The following is a 25,436-nucleotide window of genomic DNA, read 5'->3' as shown; positions in this document are numbered from 1 at the left end:
CTGGGATGGATTAGAAGGGCTGTGATTAGTAGGTCAAAAGAGGTTTTCCTGCTCTTCTACTCTGCCCTGCTAAGGCCACATCTGGAATATTGTGTCCAGTTCTGGGCTCCTCAGTTCAAGAAGGACCTCAAGGAACTGCTTGAGAGAGTCCAGTGCAGAGCCACAAAAATGATTAAAGGAGTGGAACATCTTCCTTATGAGGAAAGACTCAGGGAGCTGGGGCTCTTTGGAGTAGAGAAGCCTGAGGGGTGACCTCATTCATGTTTATAAATGTATGAAGGGTGAGTGCCAAGAGGATGGAGCCAGGCTCTGCTCCCAATGACAGGACAAGGGGCAATGGGTGGAAGTTGAGGCATAGGAAGCTGCCTGGAAACATCAGGAAGAATTGTTTTTCTGTGACAGAACACTGGAACAGGCTGCTTGGGCGGATTGTGGAGTCTCCCTCTGGAGATATTCAAAACCCATTTGGATGCATTCCTGTGTGGTCTGGTGTAGGTGATCCTGCTCTGTCAGGGGAATTGAACTTTTGATGTCTCTCCCAGCCTGCAATAGCATTAGTTTCTGCTATTATAGTTATGACTGTGGGTCTCAGTACATAGAAACACAGAATTAACCATGTTGGAAAAGACCTCTAAGATCATCAAGTCCAATCTATCACCTAACTCTTCTAATTAATTAAACCATGGCACTAAGTGCCTCATCCAGCCTCCTTTAAACACTTCCAGGCATGGCAACCTCCTCCCTGGGCAGCCCATTCCAATGCCAGGCACTCTTTCTGTGAGGAACTTCTTCCTAACATCCAGCCTAAACCTGCCCTGGTGCAACTTGAGACTGTGCCCTCTTGTTCGGTCACCAGATACCTGGGAGAAGAGACCAACTTCCACCTGGCTACAACCTGCTTTCAGGTAGTTATAGAGAACAATAAGGTCTCCCCTGAGCCTCCTCTTCTCCAGGCCGAACACCCCAGCTCCATCAGTCTCTCCTCACAGGGCTGTGCTCCAGCCCCCTCAGCAGTCTTGGTGCCCTTCTCGGGACACATTCAGGCACTTCAACATCTTTCTTAAATTGAGGGGCCCGGAACTGGACACAGTACTCAAGGTGTGGCCTGACCAATGCTGAGTACAGGGACAGAATGACTTCTCTTGCCCTGCTGGCTACACTATTCCTGATACAGGCCAGGATGCCATTGGCTCTCTTGGCCACCTGGGCACACTGCTGGCTCATGTTCAGCTGTTGACCAGTACTCCCAGGTCCCTTTCTTCCTGGCTGCTCTCCAGCTACTCTGTCCCCAGCCTGTAGTGCTGCTCAGAGTTGTTGTGGCCAAAGTGCAGAATCTGGCACTTGGCCTTGTTAAAACTGATGGTATTGGACTATGTCCATCTATCTAGCTTGTCAGGTCCCTCTGCAAAGCCCTCCTGCCCTCTGACAGATCCACACTTGCTCCCAACTTTTGCTGTCACCTGCAAACTTAATCCCTTCATCTGGATCACCAATGAAGATATTAAACAGGACTATGCCCAGCACTGATCCTTGGGGCACACCACTAGTGTCTGGCTGCCAACTGGATGTGGCTCCATTCCCCACTATTCTCTGGGCCTGGGCATCCAGCCATTTCTTAACCCAGCACAGGATGTCCCTGCCCAAGCCATGGGCTGCCAGTTTGCCAGGAGTTTGCTATGTCCAAGGCCTTGCTGAAGTTCAGCTAGACTACATCCACAGCCTTCCCCACGTCCACCAGACAGGTCACCTGGTCATAAAAAGAGATCACATCTATTATTGTCTTATTGTGTTCTTTTTAATGTCATGCCCCAATCTTAAAATTGAAATATTAGAAGTGGCTTAGAAAACTTAAATGTATTTAGATGCAGTGCCTTGGTGGATCTTGAATTTGGTGCTTGTCAGAATTTCCTTCTGTCCTCTGTGTGTTACCTAGTTTTTGTTTCACAGAATCATAGAATGGTCTGGGTTGGCAGAGACATCCAAAGGTCATCCAGTCCAACTCCCTCTGCAGTCATCAGGGACATCCTCCACTAGAGCAGGTTGTCCAAAGCCCTGTCAAGCCTCACCTTGTATATCTCCAGGGATGGGGCCTCAGCTGACTGCCTGGGCAATCTGTTCCCAGTGTTCCACCATCCTCATGGTAAAGAGCTTGTTCCTACCATTCTTTAATGCATTAGTGGTGGTGAGACCCATATTCAGCCATGGAGGACTGAAACAATGGAAAATCAGCTGGCACAAGGGTTATTTCTCTAGTGCAGCTTGAAGGTTTGGGCTTGCAAAGAGGAGAGGAAGCTGTTGTGGATGCAGAACAAGCTTCCTGGTTCCAAATAAACCCAGAACCCTTATGGTGTTAGTGCTCCTGGAAAGAAAAAGCTCATAAAACCAGCTTTGAATTAGTGTCCTACAACCGAGTTGTTGGTGTGCTTTCTGAGATACTTGAAAGCCTCAGTGATTTGTTATGTTCCTGTGAGGTGGGGAACTGCTGTTGCCTTGCTTCACAGATGGGGAGTGGAGAGCTTCATCTAGATTTTCAGTATCTATAGGTGTAGCAAAATACTTGCTGTGCTCTCCCAGCTTGGGTCTCCTTGGTCCCTTTGTCTACTGCCTGCCTGGGACTCCCTCTCGCTATTTCCTTGGCAGATGATGATGTACTTTTGCTGGCCTGTCCAGTCACTCATACTCACCCTTTCTGTTTGCTAGGGTGAGAACCTCACAGTCTTACTGCGTGTCCTGAGGATGTGAAGATTTCAACAAGGCCACTTATAAAGGTGAACTTAAATACTGTTGAAAGAGAGGCTACTTTCCTTCAGTCTAGACTCGAGCTTCCTAATTCCTTCTTTTTCTGTCAGTGGCCCACAGTGCACACTGTCATATGCAAAATACTCATTTGACTGTATGGGCCTTGGCCTTCTTTTTGTTGAGAAAACTCTCTCCCCTGAACAACAACTGAAGTTCTATAACTTCCTTAATTAAATAAACATGAGTAGACCCAGGTTGTCAGCAGGTGGTTGGCAAGCTGTGGATTGAAGACAGTGAGGTAGCTCCTTTGCTTTTTCATACACAGGACACTGAGCAGCTGGCTTGGAGTAGGGCTTGGATTTGGAGCACTTTTAAAGGTAAACATTGCAGTATGTGCACACTTAAATTGTCATGTAAAGAAAAAAGAACCCAAGAAACCTGAAAATTCATTAAGCAAATTAAGGTCATTAAATGATAATGTCTGGGGATATAGAAAGGTTCATTTTTTGGGGTTGGTTTTCATGCAATACATAAGAGACAGCTGGCCTGTACAGTTTTGAGTGGTCAGCACAATCTTTCTTGCCCACTGTTCAGATGATTTGCTCCAAAAATAAGTGGCTTGGTTAGTAGCTATACTTCTGGAAAGAAAACATTTACATATACTTAACGTTCTTTGTTCACAATTTGGCCCTTTGTTTCTTCTGAGAAACAAACTCATGGTCTAGAAAGCTCCACCCCGTGCTGGTGGTGGTAAGAATCTGCGTGAGCAGTCCTGCACTTCAGAGTGGGAACTTCTGTCTTGATTTGCACACCAGAGCTTCCAGACTGTTCTTTCCTCAGCCAGGCACACAAATTGAAAGATAATCAGCACTGATGCAAGATAAGAGCTTTGACATAGGGTGGCTCTCCATGCCTATGTAGATAGGGAACTGTTTGGACCAAACAGAGATCTGGTATCTGTGTTTCTATACAACTACTCTAAGATGTGGGGTGGGAGGGTAGTGGAGAAAGGAAAACAGGAACCAGGGCAATAGAATGGGATTGACAGTAAAGGAATTAAGAGAGGAGGAGGTTGCTGTGGCAGCAACTGCAGAGAGCTGGGTCTGTCACAGACTCCTGTGGAAGTCACAAAAAATTGCTTTAGAAGGTATGGGAAGCAGAGACTGAAGGAGAATCTGAATTGGAAGAGGTGATTTCTCACTGTATGGGAGCAGGGAGGATCAAACGGAAGCATTCAGCAATGTTAAACAGAGAAGTATGTATTGACACAACATGTGGGGGGTTATCAAGCTTATTGCCAGGAACTGTGGTACAGGGCCAGACAGGCAGTTGATTTCAAAAGGCAGTTCATAGCAGATAGACCTATTCAGGACCATTAATTGTAAAGATACAGCTGCAGTCCTTGTCTCAAAAAACTCTACCTGTAGATTGCTGGAGGAGCCTGCAGGGGAGAGTTTATTCCTGAGCATTTCCTGTTGGAGATTGTTGGAGATATTACTAGGTCAGACCCTTGGGCTGCCCAGAACTGCTCTGCTTTTCTATTCACATAGAGTGACTTCGTACTTTGGTGGTAAACTCTACAGATGCCTCTGACAAGTGGAGGAGTAATAGCTGGGGAAAACCTCTTATGTGAATCAGACCTTCTGCTCTGTTTCTTGATTTGTTGTTATGTTTCCTCAGCAGAGGTAACCTGACCATCTGAAATTCACGAGGCAAATGTTCTTAAGGTTATGAAGTTCACTCTGGGGAAAATTCGTGGGGATTTTCCTGTCCTTGAATCTCCTCTTGGGCTGTGATGCTGTTTATTGGCGTAACATGCCATGACCTATTTTACCTCTCCAGGTTTTTCCCAAGATTTGTCTGACAGAAGGTGAAAAAAATAATTAGTTTCTTAGATAATTCAAATGCTACGTGCTGTAAGCCACACCTCTTCTGATGGCAGATAAGGGACAAGTGAACACAGTTCCTTGCAGGATGAGGATGCGCTTGCTTGGATGGCACAGACACGTCACTGCATGACTGTATGGCTGCTGAACAGGTGTTATACAATACAGGGACAGTTCCAGCCCTTCCACTAATTTATTCCATCAGCATGCCTGGAACCTGCTTTGGAGTGACTATCTTGAATTGACAGTTTTATCTCTTTGCCTTTCAGTACCTGACTCTTCTTTTCAGGTTCCTAATAACTGAGAGAATTGAGGAGGAAGTGTTGTTTACACACTTGCTGGACTTGATTTTTCTACACATAACAATTAAGGAATGAGTAAGCCTGCAAACAGGACCTCCTTGTCATGCCCTCTGTACACCATTTTTTTTCCTTAAGTGCAAGATGAGCTGTTCCTCAAACTATGCTTATCTTGTGCTGATGAAGTCAGTGGGCAGTTAGAGCTAGAAAGGTGATCTGGCTAAAAGGAAAAAGCCAAATCTGCAAATGTTCATGTGTCCTTTACCAAGCCCCTCATCTAGAACAGTGTCCTGCAGCAGGCAGATGCTGTAGCAGCTTGCTGTCACTTGCCTGTCTCTAGGCTTATTTGTGATCTCTGCGACACACAACCTTCTCACCTTTAACTGTCTCCTGAAGTCCTGTTCCACCACACTGGCTTGGATGGTTCCTCTGGGAATGGGCCCTTCTTTGCTGTTCCCAAGCGCTGGCTATAGCACCTGAATGCCAGAAGATGTTACACACATTACCAACACAGTAAAACAGAACTGGAAATTCCCAGATGATGCTAGTAGCTGGAGAAATTCTGTTTTCCCAATGTTAAACGCAGGGAAATTACATTTTATCATTCCATACAAAAGTGAATTACATGTCTGTGTACCACATGCAGTCAGGACATACATTTTCCTAGCCCAGCGTGCAAGCAGAGCAGCAAGGTGATCCTGTGACCAAGCACTGAGTTATTTTCCCAGATTTTATAGTTAATCTTTAATTTCTTACTGATATGATGTCTTTTTGCACTCTACTACTTAACTCCTGTATTTTGCACGCAAGCTTTGGGTATTGGTAGGATTCATGGTGCTACAGGAATAGGTGCTGGAATGTCACCTGTGAACAAATGAGCACAGTTAGCACTACTGAATGCAGGAGGAGGACTAAATTTTCATACTTGCCTTTTGTAGTGTTCAGCCTGCCCCTTTCTCCCTATACCAAGTGCTTTGCCTGTTTGTTCATATCACTATGCTGTGATTTCCTTCAGGGTTGTATCTGAAGTTTTACCTCACCTTTCACCAGTTTGAAGCTTCAGCCCTTGAAAGTGGTGGTGACAAGGCTGCTGGGGGAAAAAAAAAGCAGCCCTTGGAGATTGAAAAGTCTGTTTTTCAAGACACTTGAAATAGGACCTAAATGGTATACTTGGTTTTAGAAAGTGGCAGTATTCTGTCTGGTTTTGTCCCTCCAGTGGAAAAACAGGTGAGGGTTTGATAATCTTTGTGGCAGTACAGTGGTAAACTCAGAGTGATTTAGATTGCTAATGGAAAGTCCTTTTAACTTGAATTTCTTAGCAGTGTGTTAGATGAAAGGAGAATCTTATTCCATCTGCTTTCCCACTGCTGCTGGCTTGCCTAGGGTCTGCCTAAACTGAAAAGGCAGCGCACAGATCCCAGCGTGCAGAAGTAGCAGGCTGCTTCTGTGGCCAGGTCATTAACTTCCTTCCCTCCATTTTCCATTTCAAGTCCTACTGCTGTCCATTGTCAATTATTCTGGCCCTGGGCTCATTAAGAGGCCAAGCATTTTCCAGGCACGAGTCATTTGTGGCGAGATGTTTGTTTTTATCCCCTGGCTAACTACTGCGGAGCCTTCTCCTGGTTGGCTCCTTTGTCTGCTTTGTCATTTCCCTTTTCACAGGGGGAGGGTACTCTGCCTAAACCCTGCTCTATTTGTTTGTGGGAGGTGCATGCCATAGGTCGTGGACTATATGGTCAGCTGTGCTGTAACCTGTTTTGTTTTGTGGTACAGTGGGATTTGGCATCATAAGAGGTGAAGCTTTTTAACCAAGTGTATGAGGAGTACTGCCCAGGGTGTGGTGAGGCAAGTGAAAACTGTGACTTGAGCAAGGGGTCTCCATCTTCATCCCAGGTTAAGCCTTCTACTTCCTGTTTTTTTTTCCTGTGGTGTGTCTGATATTTTCATACCATCCTTCCGTGCATCCAGCAGTGTCTCTGTAAAGGAGTATTTGCCCATATCTGACTTCAGGGTGATGTGAAGCTGGTGACTTCTCCATGGGATTTAAAGACATTGCAGAAGCACACCATTGGCGTTTTGCTGAAGGAGTAGTTTGGTGAGACTCTTAATTCAAGATAAGGTGGTGGCACCCTGAAAGATGTTGTGCCACCCTTCCCTTTCCTTTTCCTGTGGGCTGGCACAAATGTTTGGGCGGATGTGCACTTGATAGGGCAGAGATCTGAATTAGAATGGACAGCTTGTGCTAGCACAAGGCAGGGCATAGTGTGGAGGTGGGAACAGGGAGCTGGGAACATGAGGAGGGCAGGGCACGTTTTTTAGTGGCAGTGCCAGTTGATCTGGGATTAAAGCACTGATGAAACTGAATAAAACTTTGGCCAGATCTGTGTTACCTGACATCAAAACCTGAAGCTGTTTAAGGTTAACACCCATTTTTCTTTGAGAACTGTCCCTTAAGGCCAGATAGATAGCCGCAGGAAAAGTGGTCACTGGTTCAGCAAGACATGGTGGGTCTTGTGCCAAGAAGCTCACTCTACTTTTTTTTATGCCAACAAACAGGAAGGATCTAAAGAAACAAAGTTTGCTCTTTTGGTGTAAAGAATAGAGCTGTTGTCTGGAGGTGTGAGTGAGCCTTCTGGTATCAGTGTGAGGCCCCACCACCATCACCTCCAGCCTTCCAACCATGCTGTGGCTTGCTTTGCAGTTCTGAACACACTTTGGCTGTGCCGTTTAGGTTTGACTGTAGGAGAATGCTGCTCTTGTTGTACACTTGCATGTGTTGAGTTTTCTGAGATAGGCTGGCTGAATGCCAACCACCCCTGCTTTCATTGCAGATTTATGCTCTTCAGTACTGCTGATGCTGACAGAAGGTCTGGACCTGTTTAACCATGCAGCAAAGCATGAAGCCTTCCTGGGTCAGGGGAGGAAGTTTGTCCCAAGTGCCTAATCTAGAGGTCATTTCAGAATTTCAATTATCTGTTAAAATTATGTCCTCAAAACTTACAAATATGGAAATGATCCATCCAGATCATAAATTCCAGTTCTTTATGAGCCACTTTCACCACATCTTTTCTGGGAACTTGGTATACATGCCCTCTATATGGTGTGAAAGGTATCCGTGGCATCTTTTCTGTAACAAACTAGGTCAGGTCATGGATCTTGTTTTATTTCTCTTGTATCTTCTATGCTGGCCTTGTACATGGTTATAAAAATCTACCAACCTGGCTCATATACTCATTATCCCAGAAAAGGACTAAAGATACTGTATGGGGATACTAGAGGTTGTAGTTCAGTCCCCGCTTTGCCATTGCATTCTCTGTGACCTTGAAGTCATTTGATGTCATCGCCCCTCCATAAAGCATCAACACCTAGCAAAATGGGAGTTAGATTGTGGGTGAAAACTGCTTGTGCCTCTGTAATATAAATAATAATGGTCTTGCCCTAAAACTTTGCTGGGATGATGAATGGTGACGGGGGAAGTACAGGCTGGATGTTAGGAGGAAGTTGTTCACAGAGAGAGTGATTTGCCATTGGAATGGGCTGCCCAGGGAGGTGGTGGAGGCACTGTCCCTGGAGGTGTTCAAGAAAAGCCTGTATGAGGCACTTAGTGCCATGGTCTGGTTGACTGGCTAGGGCTGGGTGCTAGGTTGGCCTGGATGATCTTGGAGGTCTCTTCCAACCTGGTTGATTCTATGATTATTTGTAGTAGGATGCCGAGTTTCACAGTACTGAGGTAGGATTTTGGGTAATTAGTAGTTGTTTCCCTTTTCTTTTAAACTGTATCAGAAGAACTCCTGAAAATACCACTTTGTTGGCTGATGCCTAAAAGGGAGCCTGAGCCATGGCTAGGATATTTAACTTAAAATTTAAAGAAAATTCATAGTAGTATCTGCACAGTTGTAGAACTGCCAAGCTATCGGTCTGATAACATCTCTATATTGGTCATTTGGGTAGCTTTTAGTGAAATGACTCCTTCCAGCTGATAGCAACTTTGATGATCACTGTACTGAAGACTTGAGAATTTCTCCTCCCTCCTCCAATATTACTTAAACTAAAGAAACTTTTGCAGCTAAAAGAGGGAAGAAGTCACTCTTCAAGACAGAAGTATTTACTAGAGATTAGAAGGCAATCTTGTTTTATTTGGCCTGATATCTATGTGCTCCACTGAGTTCAAGAGGATTTGTCTGAGGCCTGCAGTAATAACTGAGCAAGAGATAACCAGTGGAGGAGAAGGAGCTCTCTTAAGTAGCACTGACCATAATGAAAGCTAGTCAAGAGACATTTTGTCACAGAGTTAACATCACTACTTGGAATTCATTTTTGAAAGTTTGAACATGAGGGATAAAAACAGTTTTGCTTTTAAAAGAAACAGCACCAACAACTAGACCCTTCTATGTCTGGTCAGGGATTTGTTAACAGTATCAATGTTAGTTTTTTTTCTAGTTACTATTAGCTTTGAGGTATTCTCTTACAAAGCAGAATGATTTACCATTTCAGAAATACATACTTCATTTGTCTTTTCCTGACTCAGCCTGAGGAATTTGACTGAAACAATACTTGCCCTTCAGAATACAGACCTGTTTTCTAACAAGGATGATTTCTGTTCAGCAGATGATGGAACCAAGAGCAATAAAGATAGCAAAGGATGATACAAAGTAGCCCTGCCTTCCTGCCTTCCTGCCTTCCTGCCTTCCTGCCTTCCTGCCTTCCTGCCTTCCTGCCTTCCTGCCTTCCTGCCTTCCTGCCTTCCTGCCTTCCTGCCTTCCTGCCTTCCTGCCTTCCTGCCTTCCTGCCTTCCTGCCTTCCTGCCTTCCTGCCTTCCTGCCTTCCTGCGCCATGAGCAGAGTCCATTGTGTATCTTTAACCTGTGTTTTAGCCATGACACCTGCATGGCAGGTACATAACAGACCCTCCACATTTTTTTTGTCCTTGATGCTCTTACTCCACTGCCTCTATGTATTGCCTGTCCAGCCTCAAGTAACACTGGTGACTGCTTAAGCCGTGCAAGTGCTGTGTCTCTTTGGGCCTGTGTGATATCTGCCTGACAGGTGGCTTGGCTGGGGAGGGAGGGGACTCCCTGACCATTCTCTTTCCTAACCAGTGGATAGCACTGATGCTGTTGCTCCTTTGCAGCGGCGAGAGGTGACTTGCTGTCTGATTTTCAGTATCATCCTCTGCTCTGGCTCAGGAGTTTGCATCTTGAGGTTCAACAGATTTTAAGGCTAACCTTGCCTGGATGAGTCATCTCTACTTTTTGATGTGTGTGCACTATTGATGAGCAAGAGAGGAGGCAGGGATACTTGCTGTCCTTGTGGTACAAGGCTACTTTCCACTGCCCTTTCTCAGTGCATCAGATGGAGTTGTCTTTTCCTCCCAAACCTCTGTATTGCCTGCAAGTTGGAAAACTGGGCTCTCATACTGAAGAAGAGTTTGTGTGTTCCCCCACCCCCTGCAAAATGTAAGCCATTCAGAATATCTCTGACAAGTATGACACAGATACAGGAGCTACTCTGTTAGTTTGGTTAACTGCTGCCCACCTGCCATCCAGGCATCTGGCTACTAATTTGTAATGGTTTCCTTCTGTGAACTGTGTGTGGAAGAAATCCCCATTTGGTGCAAAATCCCTTTCAGATTTATTTGAAGTGCTTATCTGACTTGGGTTTTGTCTCTTGTTCTATTTCAGATTTCTACCACCCATTGCTGAATGCTGTGCATCATAGAAATGTATCTAGGTGCCAGAGTTGACTGATAGTACTAATAGAACTGTTCACCATGGCCTGAATGAATGTCAGACAGTGAAGAGGTCTGATGCTGAGTTTTGTTTAACTGAAAAAAGGAAAGAAGCCTTAGCTGAAACAGTTCACTAAGAATTGACAGTCATCAGTTCTTGGGACACTGTAATAACGGAGAGAACTCCTGACTATCTGAATGTGAAATATGAAATTTGTGTGAAAGCAAATAACTTAAGAATAGAAATTCTTGATTTACAAATGCAGCTTCCACACTGGTCCTGCTGGATGACTGCACACTGCCCTCCTTGGTTCTCTGAGCTAAGTCCTGCCAGTGCTGCTGTATCACTGGTGTGGTTTTGCAGCTCTGTTAAGGGACGGCAGCTCTGACCTGACAGCCCCCAGAGTATTATTCCTTTTCTTTTACTAGGCTCAAGTAGTCGATGTTTGCCACCCTCTTTGAGGATAGGCACTTCCCAAGCTGTAGCAGGTTTTGGTACAGAATCTGTAACCCTCTTAGGTTATTTGAGCAGCTAGATAGAAGATTATAGAGCTGCTCCTGCTGGGCTTACTGAAGTTAGAGTATTTTTTTATTATTATTATTTGATCCATCTTTAAATTAGATCAGCTCAAGCAATGTTATTGTGCAAGTTTTACTTGAGACTGGTATAGCAGACAAGGAAAGGTGTGTGTTTGTGTGGGAGGATGTTTTCAGCCCTGTAAATAATAATCTCCAACTCTTTGCTGGTCACTCATTCTTTTCTTCTCCCAAAGACTTCCTGCATGTCTCACTGGTGAGATGAGGTTTCCTTTGGAAGTTAAGTGCCAATTTCAGCTTCACTTGGAAGCTTTATGAAAAGGTGGTCGAAGTGCTGAGGAAGAGGCTCTATTTGGAGTATCACTCTGAAGAACTGCAGGTCCTTAAATGCCTTGAGGAAAGGCAGAGGATTAAGTTCTTGGAAGAATTTTCTTTCCCTAGGATACCCCTGAGGAACTTTGCTCGCACTTGTAGCCACTTTGTGGTGAGTATAAATGCACTTCTTGGAAGTGGGGCTTGTTCACCACTTAAATCTTAAGTAGTGGTGCTGTATGTTTTTGTGTACCCCTCCTTACTCCCATGATCTTGTGGTTATGGTGGATTTTTGGCCACCTATGGTCTGAAGTAGAGTTGCTGTGGACTCTGTATGTGTGTAAGAATAGCAGATTAGAAAATGAGAGGTTGAGAAGCTCAAACAGCTTCCTGAAAGTGTGGGAGTACAGGCCAGAGAAAGGAAGAGAAATCTTTTTGAAGCTGTATCAGTGCTTTACACGGACAAGAATAGCAGACAGAGCTTATTGACACAGGAGCCTGAGGATAAATGTGGTCATGTAGCACAGCCCTAATGCTGTAAAAATCACCACCATCTACTAATGAAACAGATTCTTCCAGCATGAGTGCAGTTTCATCAGTGTGGCTGTGTCCTCAGTCCTCACTTCTGCTGGCACAGCTGCATTAGACCCAGTGGGTCTGTGCAGCCTCCATATGTCTGTGGTGTACGTCCAGAATGCCACAGAAGAGGCGTGGGGAGCAGCTTTGAGCACGTCCTGGGATGTGCACTGCCTCTGTCAGGAGACAGCAGATTGGTGTTCTCCTCCTGCAAGTCTGCCATACCTATGGTTCGTGCTTAAGTGCTGGTCCATTGGTGCATGGATCATTCCCCCAGCTCCTACAAGGTTCTTCCTAAGAAGGGTTGAACTCCTTGTCTCAAAATGTGTAGTAGCTAGGACTTGAGTCCTTGGTGGAGTGAGGCCTAGCTTTTGTTTCATGTTTCAGCCTCTGCTTCCAAAGGCTTTTTGAAGCAAATCAGTGTAATTTTCTGGTTTTCTAATGGGTAAACTGAGGCAGAGAGGAGCAGTGATGAAAGAGAAACAGCTTATTTAGCATCTGCCATCCTGAGACAGGAATAGCAGCCCGGTTTGTTTTAGCCCATTGCTTTGGGCACTTGTTCAGCAACACATTTAAACACATGCTTGATAATAAGCATTGCAGTAACTACCTTACTGTTCCCTCTTTGCAGAGCATCCTAAGCAGATTGCCCATGGCACCTGAAGTGCAGAGCTGTTCCCACTTAGCCAACCCCCATTAGGATCACCCAAGCTGTCAGCTAGGAGAAAACTCTTATTTGCTGGTGTAATGGATGGCAACATCTGGCCTTGTAGAATCTGTCTTATCATGAAAGATGCAGGAGATGGAGCAGAGAGTTACCTACACAGTGTCAGAATGTTACCAGTTGGGTTGCAGGTGATATCAGGACAAGTTTGTTTGTCTCTAGCTGGCTTTTGAATCGAGCTGACTTTAAGAGGATCTCCTGAACTTCCAGGAGGGCTCAGCACAGTCAAACAGTGGCAGCACAGGGGCACCAGGCAAACACTTTCATACAGCAGTGTAATGAGCCCTCTTAGACATGCCCTGAGCATTTAAGTGATGTAGTACCTCTGTTTGGAAAAAAAAACGACCCAAGAACCTAAACCGCTAAGAAGCCCCAAACCAAACAAGCAATGACTGTTCCAATACATCCACTTGCTGCCTTCAAAGAGAGCTTCAGTCTTAGCACTTGGCCTAACACAGAGTGTTTCATGGTTATGCTAAGAGGCAAACATGGGTCAGCACTGGAAACTGCTTTTATGAAGAGCAGTAATTTATTGTTGCCAAGAAAATTGCCTTTCCCAGCACCTTGGCTCGGGACCTGTCTGCATTGTGGGACTATAGTGCTCAGGAAGAGTGTTACAGCTCCATTTGCTGCTTGAGTTCTCCTCATACATCATGTGAGACACCATTCTTTTCTTTTCCTCTATAGGCCAGCCTCAGTTCAGTATGTCCCTCTGGGCATTTTGATCATCTCGAGGTCTTTGCTACTAATTTTGGAAGGGTATGATTCAGAACTTTCACCTGGGTTGTATTTTCTCAGTGAGATAGTTTATGAGAGAATGAGTCTCAGGATCCTATCTCAGGAATCTATCTACTTTAGTTTCTTTCCATCTGTACATGCAGGATTTTTGTGAGTGTTGCAATCTTAGCATCAGGACTGTGATCTATTCAGATTAAAACTAGTGGGAATTTCCATTACTAATTACCACTGACATAGATTCCAGGTCATAACAAATGCAACGCACTGTTCCCTAAGTTATTGTTAGTGGCCACATGAAATGTGATATATATATATATATATATAATGCATGCCATAATGATCTATGCAATGTATGCTGTTACCTGGTACATTTTACTTTGAGTAATGTTATTTTCTAAAATTGGAGACTGCTATTATGAATCATAGAATGGTTTGGCTTGGAAGTGGTCTCTAAAGGTCATCCAGTCCAACCTCTCTGCCATCAGTAAGGATATCCTTCACTAGAGCAGGTTGCTCACAGCCTTGTCCAGCCTCACCTTCAGTGTCTCCAGGCATGGGGCCACAACTACCTTCCTGGGCAACCTGTTGCAGTGTTCCACCACCCTGATGCTAAAGAACTTGTTCCTCCCATCCAATCTGAATATGCTCTTCTCTCATTTCAAACTATTGCCCTCATCCTGTCACTGCAGGCCTTCGCAAACAGTCCCTGTGCAGCCTGCTTGGAGTTCCCTTCACCTACTGGAAGGACACTCTTAGGTCTGCCTGGATCCTTCTCTTCTCCAGGCTGAACAACCCCAGCTCCCTCAGCCTGTCCTCATAGCAGACCTCCCTGATAATTTTTGTGACCCTCCTCTGAACCCACTGCATGTAGATAACTTAGTTTCCATGGAGCAGAACCAGCTGTTATCAAGTACTGAAGGGGATGAGTTGATACCTGAAGTAGGGTGAAGGGTGAAAGGGATACAGAGAAGAAGAGAGCTTAATCCCTGTGGTAAAGGTACTACACAACTGGGAAGCAGTTGGGTTAATAGTTCTGTAGCCAGGAGGGGTGAGAATTATTTAAATAGCATCTACATAATAATTTATTAGAAGATTAAATGACATTTGTTACCCTGTTAAAAGTCTAAAGCTATAAAACAAGGAATATATTCTATTTATTTCTCTCATTTTGGGCTATGCAAAGAGGCAGATGGAACTGATGAGTCGGGAAGGAGTTGCTCATCTCTGCAACATACCAGGAGGTCAGCATTAGCAACTAACTGAGCCCTGCTGAAGAAATAGAGAGGAGAAAGGAATATACTCCCCCCCTCTTAGGAGCTTGCAGTTTGTCATGCAAATTCTGATACTTGTTCTTAGCTCAGGTAATTGCCATATACAATATTGAAATAAAAAAACTTTCATTATGTGACTTCGGTGAAGTTTGGGTGATTTTTGTGATTTTTAGCCTGTGTCCTATAAATATCTGCAGAAACTTTCTGGACCTGCACGTAGTTTTGGCCAAATATAGGTTGAGAAGATCTTGATGGTGTGAGGGCAAAATAATTGGAAACATTTATGTTTACAGTAATCATCGTGGCTAAAAGACAGCTCTTGATCTGAACATTCCCAAATTTGGAAGTCTGAAATCCACATCTGGATAGAATTTTTAGATGGAAAGATTTTTATCCTTAGAAAAAAACACCACCAAAAACCCACTGATACATAGACAACTACAAAGTAAATCCCTCAGGAAAGACAGAACATGTGGAGGAGGTCCCTGCTGACTGCAAGAGCATTTGACTGGATGACCTTTGGAGTTCCTTTCCAACCTGGGTAATTCTATGTTTCTGTTCTATCATCAATGCATTAAAAGCCTTCAGCAGGGACATCCTCAACTAAAGCAGGTTGCTCAGAGCCTTGTTGAGCTTTACTTCGACTATTTCCAGGGACTAAGCCTCAACTACCTCCCTGGGCAACCTGTTGCAGTGTTCCACCACCCTCATGCTAAAGAACTCGCATCCAATCTAAATCTGCTCTGCTCTAATTTCAAACCACTGTCCCTTGTCCTGTCGCTGCAGGCCTTTGCATGCAGTCCCTCTGCAGCCTTCTTGGAGGTCCTTCTCAGGTACTGGAAGACAGCTCTAAGATCCACCCCAAAGCCTTTTCTTCTTCAGGCTGAAAAATCTAAGGAAGCTCCATGCTTGGAAACACTCAAGGTGAGGCTGGACAAGGCTGTGAGCAACCTTCTCTAGTAGAGGATATTTCTTGCTGACTGCAGGGGGTTGGACTGGATGACCTTTGGAAGTCACTTCCAACCTGGGTGATTCTTCTTTGTTTAGGTGTGTCTTTACCACGCAGACTTTGCTGTGCTGGCTCATACTCTGCACATCTACAACATTCATTCCAGGCACTGCACAGGGCAGCTTTTAGAAACTCACCTGGACAATGATGTATTAAAGCATGCACATGAAAAATAGAGTTTAACAACAACAAAGGAGTTAAACTGAGACTTGAATCATTCCTGCATGAATTTGCAGGAAGAAATGAATTAGTGTTTCTCTGCCTTTTTATTTAATTAACTTAATAGACTGGACATGGTATGTGTTCTTACATATGTAGGGCCCTCATTACATAGAAATAGAACTACTATTAAGTGACATTTCCTGTGAAAACATCAAAAGAAATGATTTTTTAATAGATTTTTCCTTTGTAGCAGTAATAAAAAAAGTTTTCTTCTATCCAATTTTCAGCAGAAACACATTTTTCCATAACTACAAGAACTTGTTAATCAGAAACAGGAGATCAGCCACTTCTCTACTGCTTCCCTTCTTAATAGCTTTGCTCTGTATGTCTGGCCCAAAAACTGTAGTGTGTCCTCAGCTTTCAGCAGTTAAAACAGATATGGAAGCCTATCAACAGGTGACTGGATTGGTCTCAGAAATCTGTTGAAGACCCAGTCAGAGGTCATGTTCTGGCTGCAATTAATCCAGACTCAAGAGATGCTGCCTAAAGTTACTATTTTTGTTTGTTTCATTGGGGTGTTGTTGTTTTGTTTGTCTTACAATATTCTGCATATCAGGTATTTAGTTGTTTGGGGTTAGAGTTAAAAATTATTGTCTTTAAATGGTGAAATTAGGAAATTGAGATTCCCATCTCAGTGGGATTTACCACCCACTGATCCTGGGGTCTGCCTTGGTTTCCTGAGCCAGATTTTCCCTTTATAGCCTGCTTTCTTAGTGGCATCTATGTAGTGAGATAAGGATGTTGATGAAAAAGCAAAGCTATTAAGACTGCAAGCTAACTCCACTTTAAAAATAGCAGAGAATTTATTTTTCCATTATACTGAAACATGGAAAGCAGATGGTAGGAATTTTTGGCAATGGGAGTTGCTTTATTTGTTGGTGGAAAAGGATTCGTTCTGGAGAGGGTGCATGGGAGGGAGATGGACTTGATTCACGTGCTCTGGTGATAAGAGAGCCATCCCAGATACATCTCAACCTACACTTCAACTAAAGCTCAAAGTGGTTCAGAGAAACTGCTTAGATGAGTGCTGGGCAGCTGCTTGCCTTTTTGGGCTGTCCTGTCTAAGTAAAAGCCAGCCCAGAGTTTGCTCTCTGTGGAGCCTCTGTGTCTTTGTGTTTCTTTCACAAGTGCCATCTCCTTCACTGTTTGGCTGCCTGAGTTGTGGCCCTTTGGAGTGGCAACCACTGGTGCTGTAGGTCAAGTGCATATCCCTGCTCTCAAACGTGCCTACCATGCTTCAGTGTCCCTACACGCGGCATGGCTGTGCCCAGGTGGTGGTGAAAGGGAGCTGAGCCGCTTCCTCTTGGCTCTGCTGCTAGCCAGAGGTGAACTTGGAAACACTCCTCTCTTGTTTGTGGGACAGTAAGGTAGGGGTAAGATATGGGTCTCCTCTGAAAGGCTCTGCTGACATGATACATGGTGTGTGTGCTCCTCAAATCAGCCCAGGGACAGTAAGGTAGGGGTAAGATGGGGGTCTCCTTTGAAAGGCTCTGCTAATGTGATGCATTGTGTGTGCTCCTCAAATCAAATCAGCCCAGGACTATCCAAACCTGGTTGGTGTAAAAGTGACAGCTTTCCAATTAGCCCATACTTTCTTACAGCTGTAGAGGAGAGGAAAGTGCACAAGCTGGGGCCAGCCCAAGTGCAGCTGCTGGTTGTTATCCTTCCATTGGCTGGGCATGAGGCAATTCCATGTGCCTGGCCTCACCCCACCCCAGGCATTGCTGGTGCAGGTTCTCACCATTTCTAGTAGAGAGATTGCTCTGTGGCAGAGCCCTAGTGTGTGGCTAGATGGGGATGAAGAGATTGCTCTCTGTTGTAGCCTGAGCTGTGATATGAACTTGTGGCATGCAGCATGGTTTAGGAGCTGTATAGCTGTCTGCCTGTAGGCAGGGTTTCAGGGTCAAGTAATTGAAATTATCCCTCAGCAGCTTTAATCAGTGGATCGTTCATTGTCATGCTGTGGCAGTGATCCCAGCATTGCTTGGGATGACCTGTCTGCTACCTTGGTTGGGCAGAGTTACCACCCAAGCTCAGGAGGTCTTCCTTTCAAGTCCAGGCTCCCTTTACCATGAGCTTTGCAACATCTGCTCAGCTTCATTTTCTGTCCCCCTACTGAGGAAGTGATTGTGCTTTCCAAAAGGGCAGGAGAAGGAAGAGAGGAAAAGAGCTAAAGCAAAAGAGCTTGTGAGCCTGGTTGTGCGGTGTCCCTTCTTTCAGGCCCTCTCTTTTGTACTAAATTTAACTGTTCTCGCACTAAGCAGCAGCATGTAGTCTGGAAACTGTTTCCTGCTGATTTAATGTGTTATGCTAGGAAGAGCATGTCACAGGACTTGAGATAGGGTTAGGCAGTGAGCATGGGCATTAATGGAACAGCCATTGTGAGAGACAGGCTTGTTCTGTCTCTCAGCTCCGGCTGAAGGGAAGTGGCTGTGAGCTATCATGTAGCAACAGGCTTTTCCTTCAAAGCTTGAGCCCTTTGCAACACAGTTTAGTTGCCGTCCAAAATTACCTGGCACGGAACATTTATTTGGGGCTCCATGATGCTTGCAATTTGGCAGAAGCAGGTGACACTGATTTCAAAGCAAAAAAGCTGGAAAACTTCCTTCGTAGAGCCACTAATGGAAAACTTTAGACAAGTATTTTACATGTCAGAATTCTGCTTTGGCATTGTGGAGAGAGGCAGGAGATGGCTTTGGTGGCTTTTCATTACAAGTAGTACCATCATGAGAGCAGCATCTTTGACATCTTGAGAACCTGTCTGCCCTTGCTGCTGATTTCTCACCTGAAATCCTAACTTACTATGGGTGGCATTAGACACACTTCAGCAGCAGCAGGTTGTGAGGAGAAGTGCGAACAGCCATCCCCTTGGTAAGATGATTAAGACAAGTCCATGGATGTTCAGCTTATGGTTCAAGTACTTTGAAAAGGACACAACCATGTCCAAGTTATCTGCAGTCCCATTTTCTGCATGAAGCCTGAAGTAAACGAGGCCAAAGTAGACTTTGGGGGTTTACCATGAGGAAGTAGATCTATTGCGTCAGCGTTAAGTAAAATTTAACTGAAGAAATAATCTGCACTTTTTATTTTCCCTGTAAGATTCTCCTCCCATTGGTTTCAGAGTCTCTGAATAAAGATTTATATTTCTACATGCTAGCTGAATGATGGCAACAAACCAGTGTTATGACAGCTGCTGTTTTTACAACCATCTTTAAAGTGCTCATACATCACATGGAATAATCGAGGATGGGTTTTTTCCTTACGTAATCCTGAAATTTGCTGAAGACTGCCAGGCATTTTGTCTTCAGCCAAAGTTTCTATAGATACAACACAGAACTGTGACCTCAAGTGCCATGCAAGAGCAGGGAGGTTCTGTGTGGCCTTAAGCCTTTTGCTCTTCTCAGGAATCACAGCTGATTTTAGGCTTTTGTTATCTACACCAGCATGGCAGATAATAGTACAGACAGCTATGATCTTAGGAGTTGGGGTTGTTCAGTCTGGAGAAGAGAAGGCTGAGGGGAGACCTCATTGCTCTTTACAGCTACCTGAAAGGAGGTTGGAGTGAGGCTGGTTTGGTCCCTTTTCCCAAGTAACCAGTGTCAGGATGAGAGGAAATGGGTTTGAGTTGGCATGGAAAGGTTTAGGTTGGAAGTGAGAGAGTGTTGAGGAGTTGGAGCAGGCTGCCCATGGAGGTGGTGGAGTCACCATCCTTGGACGTGTTCACGAATCTGTAGATGTGGTGCTTCAAGAGATCGGTTAGTGGTGATGGAGGTTGGGTTATGGTTGGACTCAGTGATCTTGGAAGTCTTTTCCAGCTTTCATGATTCTATCTATATGTTTAGAAGTTAGGCCCAGCTTTCAGAGTGCTGATGGTTTACCTGCTCTTAGACTAGATTTGATGTCAGTATGTGTAAATGAACACAGCTTCCCCCCTCACCTTGTTTGTTGAAGTTCCAGTTTCTGAAACTGATAGGTAGGAAAAGCTACAAAGAAAAAGGCAAATCGTCAAGTAGATGCTAATGTTCTTTCAAGATACAAATTACTCATGTAAATCTGTGTCAGGGAACAAAGCACTTGCACCTGAGGTTACCCTCATTGCTGCCAGGAATTTAGGAATAACCTTCTGGGGAAGGGGGAGGGTAGGTGTTTTAAATGTATACATAATATGTGAGAACACAGATTGCATCATTTGTGCCAGATGTTTTTTTGGTTTGGAGAGAGTGGAGCAGTGTGGGTTTTTTGGTGACTATTGGTGTAGATTGCATGCCTTCATAGCATCCTTTAATAGATAAAACCAAACCAGCTTGAGAGTGACCACTAAAGACTCATCATCACTGCTCTGGCAGTATATCCTGTAACTCCAGGTTACCCACTGCCCCTTCCCCTGTTTCTGTGCACATCTTTTCCTCCTTTAAGTGGTTGCAACTCCTTGTCAGCAAAGCTGAAGTTAGGAAAAGCATAGTGAGCAAACTTAGTTAGATGAGTTCTCCAGCTGCAGATGTAATCACTGTGTTGAGCTAATCAAATGTCTCTGTTTAACCTGAGGGTCACTTTTTCTTGGGTTTGATCCCCCAGTGGTTTCCAGTAAGCCTCTGGACTTTGCTCTGGAGCAGATAAAGAGCACTCAAGCGTTTCCTTCTGCCTAGCCTGCTTTGGGATTGTTACTCCTCGTGGCATGGTGGTAAGAGATGGCAATTAAATTGCTGCAGTTGTTTATTAAACCTTGAGCTTCAACTAGGCAGAATTTTGTGGTCCAATATAAATGGAAATGAAGAGATTGCGATTGATTCCCATTAACCAACACAGCTGTAAAATTCACTTGCCAACATTTGCTTCAGGACAACTTCTTTGGGTGACTTTCCTAGACTGATAGACCACTTTTTTGAGACTCCTGGTGGCATATGTTTGGTGTAGGGTCTGTGTAGTGCCTGTTCTTATGAGTAGTGAGATTAGTTGGAAATAATACAGGACTAATAACCCCTACTATAACAGTGAGTTTTGTCAGAGGATAAGTATTGAGTTGTGTCTCTATGAAGAATGTGAGCTAGCTTTGTTTTTAGTAATGCTTCAGATGCAGCTAATACTGATGGTTCCACAGTGGCCAAAAGAAATCTTTCCAGTTAGGTTCAATCAGAAGGGCTAGTTTTGCTAGGAATAAAAAGGATTTCTTGCAGAATATGAGCCTGCCTCCATTGTATTCATAGGCACCTGTAGGTATTCTGCGTAGTGAACACCTACACTTTGGTCTCTGTTCTCAAGGGCTTGCTGAGGTATGAGGATTTGCTGCTGTGTCTGAAATATGCACATTTAGTGCCTTTAGAACTTTTTATTTCCCGGGTGGGGGGGCCCCACAGCCTTGAACAAAAACAGTGTGTATGCTTTTTCTGAATTCATAGTTTTTACAGTTAAACCTGAAGGTCTTTGCTGCTTCTGCAGACCAGGGAGCTTGGGATGTTTGTTCCCTCTTGCTGTCATGGATCTCTTGTGTTTCCTTTCTGTCCTCATCAGTTAGATGAGTGAGCTGTCAGTGTTTCCCGTTTTTCTTTACTTCCATACAGTAGAGAATTTGTGTCCCTAAATTCTCAACTGTCTCTTAGTAACAGGCTTTCTCTTTCTCTCCCCAGACTGGGAGCATTGTGTATACCTAATGATTTCTGTTGTGCCCAGAGTGCTGTGTGCATTTCCCAATGGGGCTGATGCTTTTTTTTTTGTTTGCTTGATCTGTTTTGTAATTATGATCTTGGCTATGGCAAGGGCTATTGTCCTGTTGCAATGTGTCACAGCCTACATCAGCAGCCAGTTATTGCAAGTAGTAAGAGTAGGTAGGTGGGTTGCTCACTACAAATACCAGTGTCTCCATTTCCTACTTCTGCTGTTTGCAGTGTTCAGCAAAACCTGTGGTTCCCTGTGTCAGCAGCAATGTGCTTGCTAGCTCACATTCTTTTTATCATAGAATCAACCAGTTTGGAAGAGACCACCAAGATCATTCAGTCCAGCCTATCACCCAGCTCTGTCCAGTTGACTAGAGCATGGCACTAAGTGCCTTATCCAGGCTTTTCCTGAACACCTCCAGGGACGATGACTTCACCACCTCCTTGGGCAGTTCATACAAGATGAAGATGTGTTAATTTTTGCATGCTTGCACTCTGAGATGTATTTCAGCAGAGGTTCTTGGTTGTTGCTGTAGATTTCAACATGGAGGTTGAAGTTGCAGTGGTGATAGTAATATAAGTGTACATGTACACATGTTGAAAGACAGCAGAGCTTTGCCTGAAGCCTGGATGTTCTTCCACCTACATCAACTAATCCAATAAAAAGTTCTAGATTTCCGTGCAGGCCAGACTGCTCTGCATTTAAATATGTCAATAGCTTTAGCATTTCCAGTCTGGGACTTTGGATCATTGTATTCCTAGCAATCTGGAGAAAAGGAAGAGAATAAGTTTTCTAGGTAAATCGTAGAATCCTAGTTGTCTGTGGTGGCAGTTCACAGTTCTGTGATTTTAGCATTGGCTTAACAGGCAGGAGGCAAGTAGAATGGTTGCTAGCTAGATCATCAATGCAGCTTGTTGCATGGATTATCATCCTGCTGTGCATACAGCATACACTGCTCTGTCCAATGCAGGTTGGGTTAGCCTGGAGCCAAGAACCATGTCTGCTATCAGTGGGGTGTCTGCGTCACTGAGCCTGACAATGTCTGGTGGATGCCTACTGTAGTGGAGAAGTCTGTAAGTCTGTGTAGGATGGCTGCATCCAGAGGACTGTCGTCAGCAGGGCAAGAGAGGGCATTCTACCCCTTGACTCTGCTCTGCTGAGACCCCACCTCCAATCCTGCCTCCAGTTCTGGTGTCCCCAGCCTAAGGAGGACATAGAGCTGATGGGGTGAGAACAGAGGAGGCCACAAAGGTGATCTAAGAGCTGGAGCCCCTCTGCTATGAGAACATACTGAAAGAGCTGGGATTGTTCATCCTGGAGAAGACAAGGCTCCAGGGACACCTTAGAGCTGCTTTCCAACAGCTGAAGGGATCCCACAAGAAGGCTACAGAGGGACTTCTCCTGAGGGTGTCTAGAGACAGGACAGAATTTGTTCTTCACCATGAAGGTGGTGAGAACCTGAAACAGGTTGCCCAGGGAGGTGGTGGAGGCCCCATCCCTGGAGGTCTTTAAGGCCAGGCTGGATGGGGCTCTAAGCAACCTGATCTAGTGAGGTGTCTCTGCCCGTGTCGGAGGGATTGGAACTGACTGGATGATCCTTGAGGTCCCTTTCAGCCCTGACAATCCTGTGATTCTAGGACAAGAGGGAATGGTTTGAAGATGAAGGAGAGCAGGGTTAGACTGGATCTTAGGAAGAAGTTCTTCAGTAGGAAGGTGGTGAGACTCTGGAATAGGCTGCCCAGGGAAGTTGTGACTGCTTCCTTCTTAGGGCTGTTGAAGGCCAGAAGCCAAGTCTAGTTAAGAGATATCCCTACCTATGGTGGGAAGGTTGGAGTAGATGAGTTCTGAAATCCCTTCCAAACTGAATCATTCCAGGATTATGCCCATGAGGTCTGATCCATACAAATTTTAAGCATCCAGGCTGTTAGGAGGGGTCATTTTTCACACTGTTATGTGGTTATGAATGTAGATATTATGGAAGTCTTCCATTTGTTGCCACCCAGGGAACTGGACTAGCTCAAGACCGCTTAGAATCCAAGAAGATGGTGTTGCTGTGGGGCTGGCTGTTCTTACTGAAGCTGATTTTAAGGGGTCCCTAACAACTTCCTCTTTCATATAACTGGAACGTGGTGAACAAATTTTCTTTGTTTTTCCTGCTTGTAGATGTGTAAGCTGTGGTGCCCATTCACTTGTTGTGCAGTGAGCTTGTAAATCCTTCATAAACTGTTTGTAAATCACTTTGGGATCCTCGTGGCTCACAGGCAGATCCTGCATAAGCTCATCACCCAGCCTGCTGAGGCAGCCTTGCAAAGCCCGAGCCTTCAGGAGTAAAACCAGTTGCCAAAGAAGCAGGTGTGTCAGCTTTAACAGCAGCCCACGAGGAGCAGCTGTAAGCTTGAACTTTGCCCATTTATTTGCTCAGGGGTTTATCTCATCCTTTATTATACAGACCAGTGAAAATGAATATTTACCATGTCACTTAAACTGAGGCCATCTGAGTGGTAGGCTCTGTGTGCGCTAAGTGGCCTCATGGGTGAGAGAGCAGAGCGATAGGAAAGTGTTGGAGGGGAAGGCTGTGATTTCTGTGTCATCAGAGAAGATAGGGACACCTGAGTAAACAGTGGGCACCCAGGGCTGTGTGGGTAGGGTGACTACTTTGGCACACTTGATTGATTTTTAATTTTTTTTTTTCTTTTCCCCAGTCTATTTATTTTTTTTCCTCTCACACCTATAACATCTGACATCAGAGCAAGACAACGGTGCTCTGAAGGGCTGCATCATTCTGCTTCAGGATTTTGAATATGAATAGCAAAACAATTACTGTCAGGCCAGAAGTTTCTTTTGAATTGAAGATCGAATGTTCCACTTGAAAAGCTCTACAGTCTGCTGTTGCTGCTCTTGAGATAAGTTGTTCTGGAAGAAAACCCCAAACCTAGCCCAACAAACCTCAGCATTACAAACCGCTCTGTGTGGTAACCAAAAGGGATATCTTTGGTTTAATGTTTTGATTTTTAGCAAGGTTGCATGCATTGAGGAGAATGTTCACCATCAAATTGGTTACCATTTCTGGTCTTCAGATCCCTGCTGATGGACCTGGAGCCAGGCAGCTGCAGTTGCTGAATTATCTTTTTTTTGTCTAATGCATTATAGGAGGATAAAGAAGGAGCATTTTCTAGGATTGATTAGGAGCTATTTGGTGCTGGAGTTAAGGCATCCATATTCACATACAGTAGCCCAGGTTTGCACATAGGGGAAGACACATGACTTGGAACTTGTCCAGAGAAGGGCTGTGAGGATGATCAGAGAGATGGATCACCACTCCTGTGAGGACAGACTGAAAGAGTTGGGGTTGTTCAGTTTGGAGAGTGCTCAGAGGAGACCTTATTGTGGCCTTCCAGTGTCTGAAGGGAGCCTACAAGAAAGCTGGAGAGGGATTTTTTAGGATGTCAGGTAGTGATAGAACTAGGTGGGAATGGAGCAAAACCAGAAGTGAGTAGGTTCAGACTGGATGTTAGGAAGAAGTTCTTCAGCATGAGAGTGGTGATACACTGGAACAGGTTGCCCAGGGAGGTGGTAGAAGTGCCATCCTTGGAGGTTTTTAAGGCCAGGCTGGATGGGGCTCTGAGCAACCTGATGTAGTGTGAGGTGTCCCTGCCCATGGCAGGGGGTTGGAACTAGATGATCCTTGAAGTCACTTCCAACCCTGCAATTCTGTGCAGGGACCCGGGTGGATTCTCAGACCTT

The 25,436-nt window shown here is 44.7% G+C and overlaps 1 protein-coding gene across 3 annotated transcripts in view; it reads left to right on the top strand.

Annotated features, from left to right (window-relative positions):
* Positions 1-25,436, top strand: part of ETV6 (ETS variant transcription factor 6) — a 148,531-nt gene that overhangs the window by 9,681 nt on the left and 113,414 nt on the right. The window contains exon 1 of one of the 3 annotated variants that reach the window (XM_064142301.1): positions 2,708-2,768. The exons of the other annotated variants lie outside the window; for them this stretch is intronic. The gene's annotated coding sequence lies outside the window, so the exon portion shown is untranslated. Of the gene's footprint in view, positions 1-2,707; positions 2,769-25,436 lie in introns of those variants that run through there. 3 annotated transcript variants of the gene reach the window in all.

The sequence above is a fragment of the Pogoniulus pusillus genome, chromosome 4, assembly GCF_015220805.1.
Source record: "Pogoniulus pusillus isolate bPogPus1 chromosome 4, bPogPus1.pri, whole genome shotgun sequence".
NCBI lineage: Eukaryota > Metazoa > Chordata > Aves > Piciformes > Lybiidae > Pogoniulus > Pogoniulus pusillus.
The sequence above is the reverse complement of the archived record's forward strand: the minus strand, read 5'-3'. Positions and strand labels throughout refer to the sequence as shown.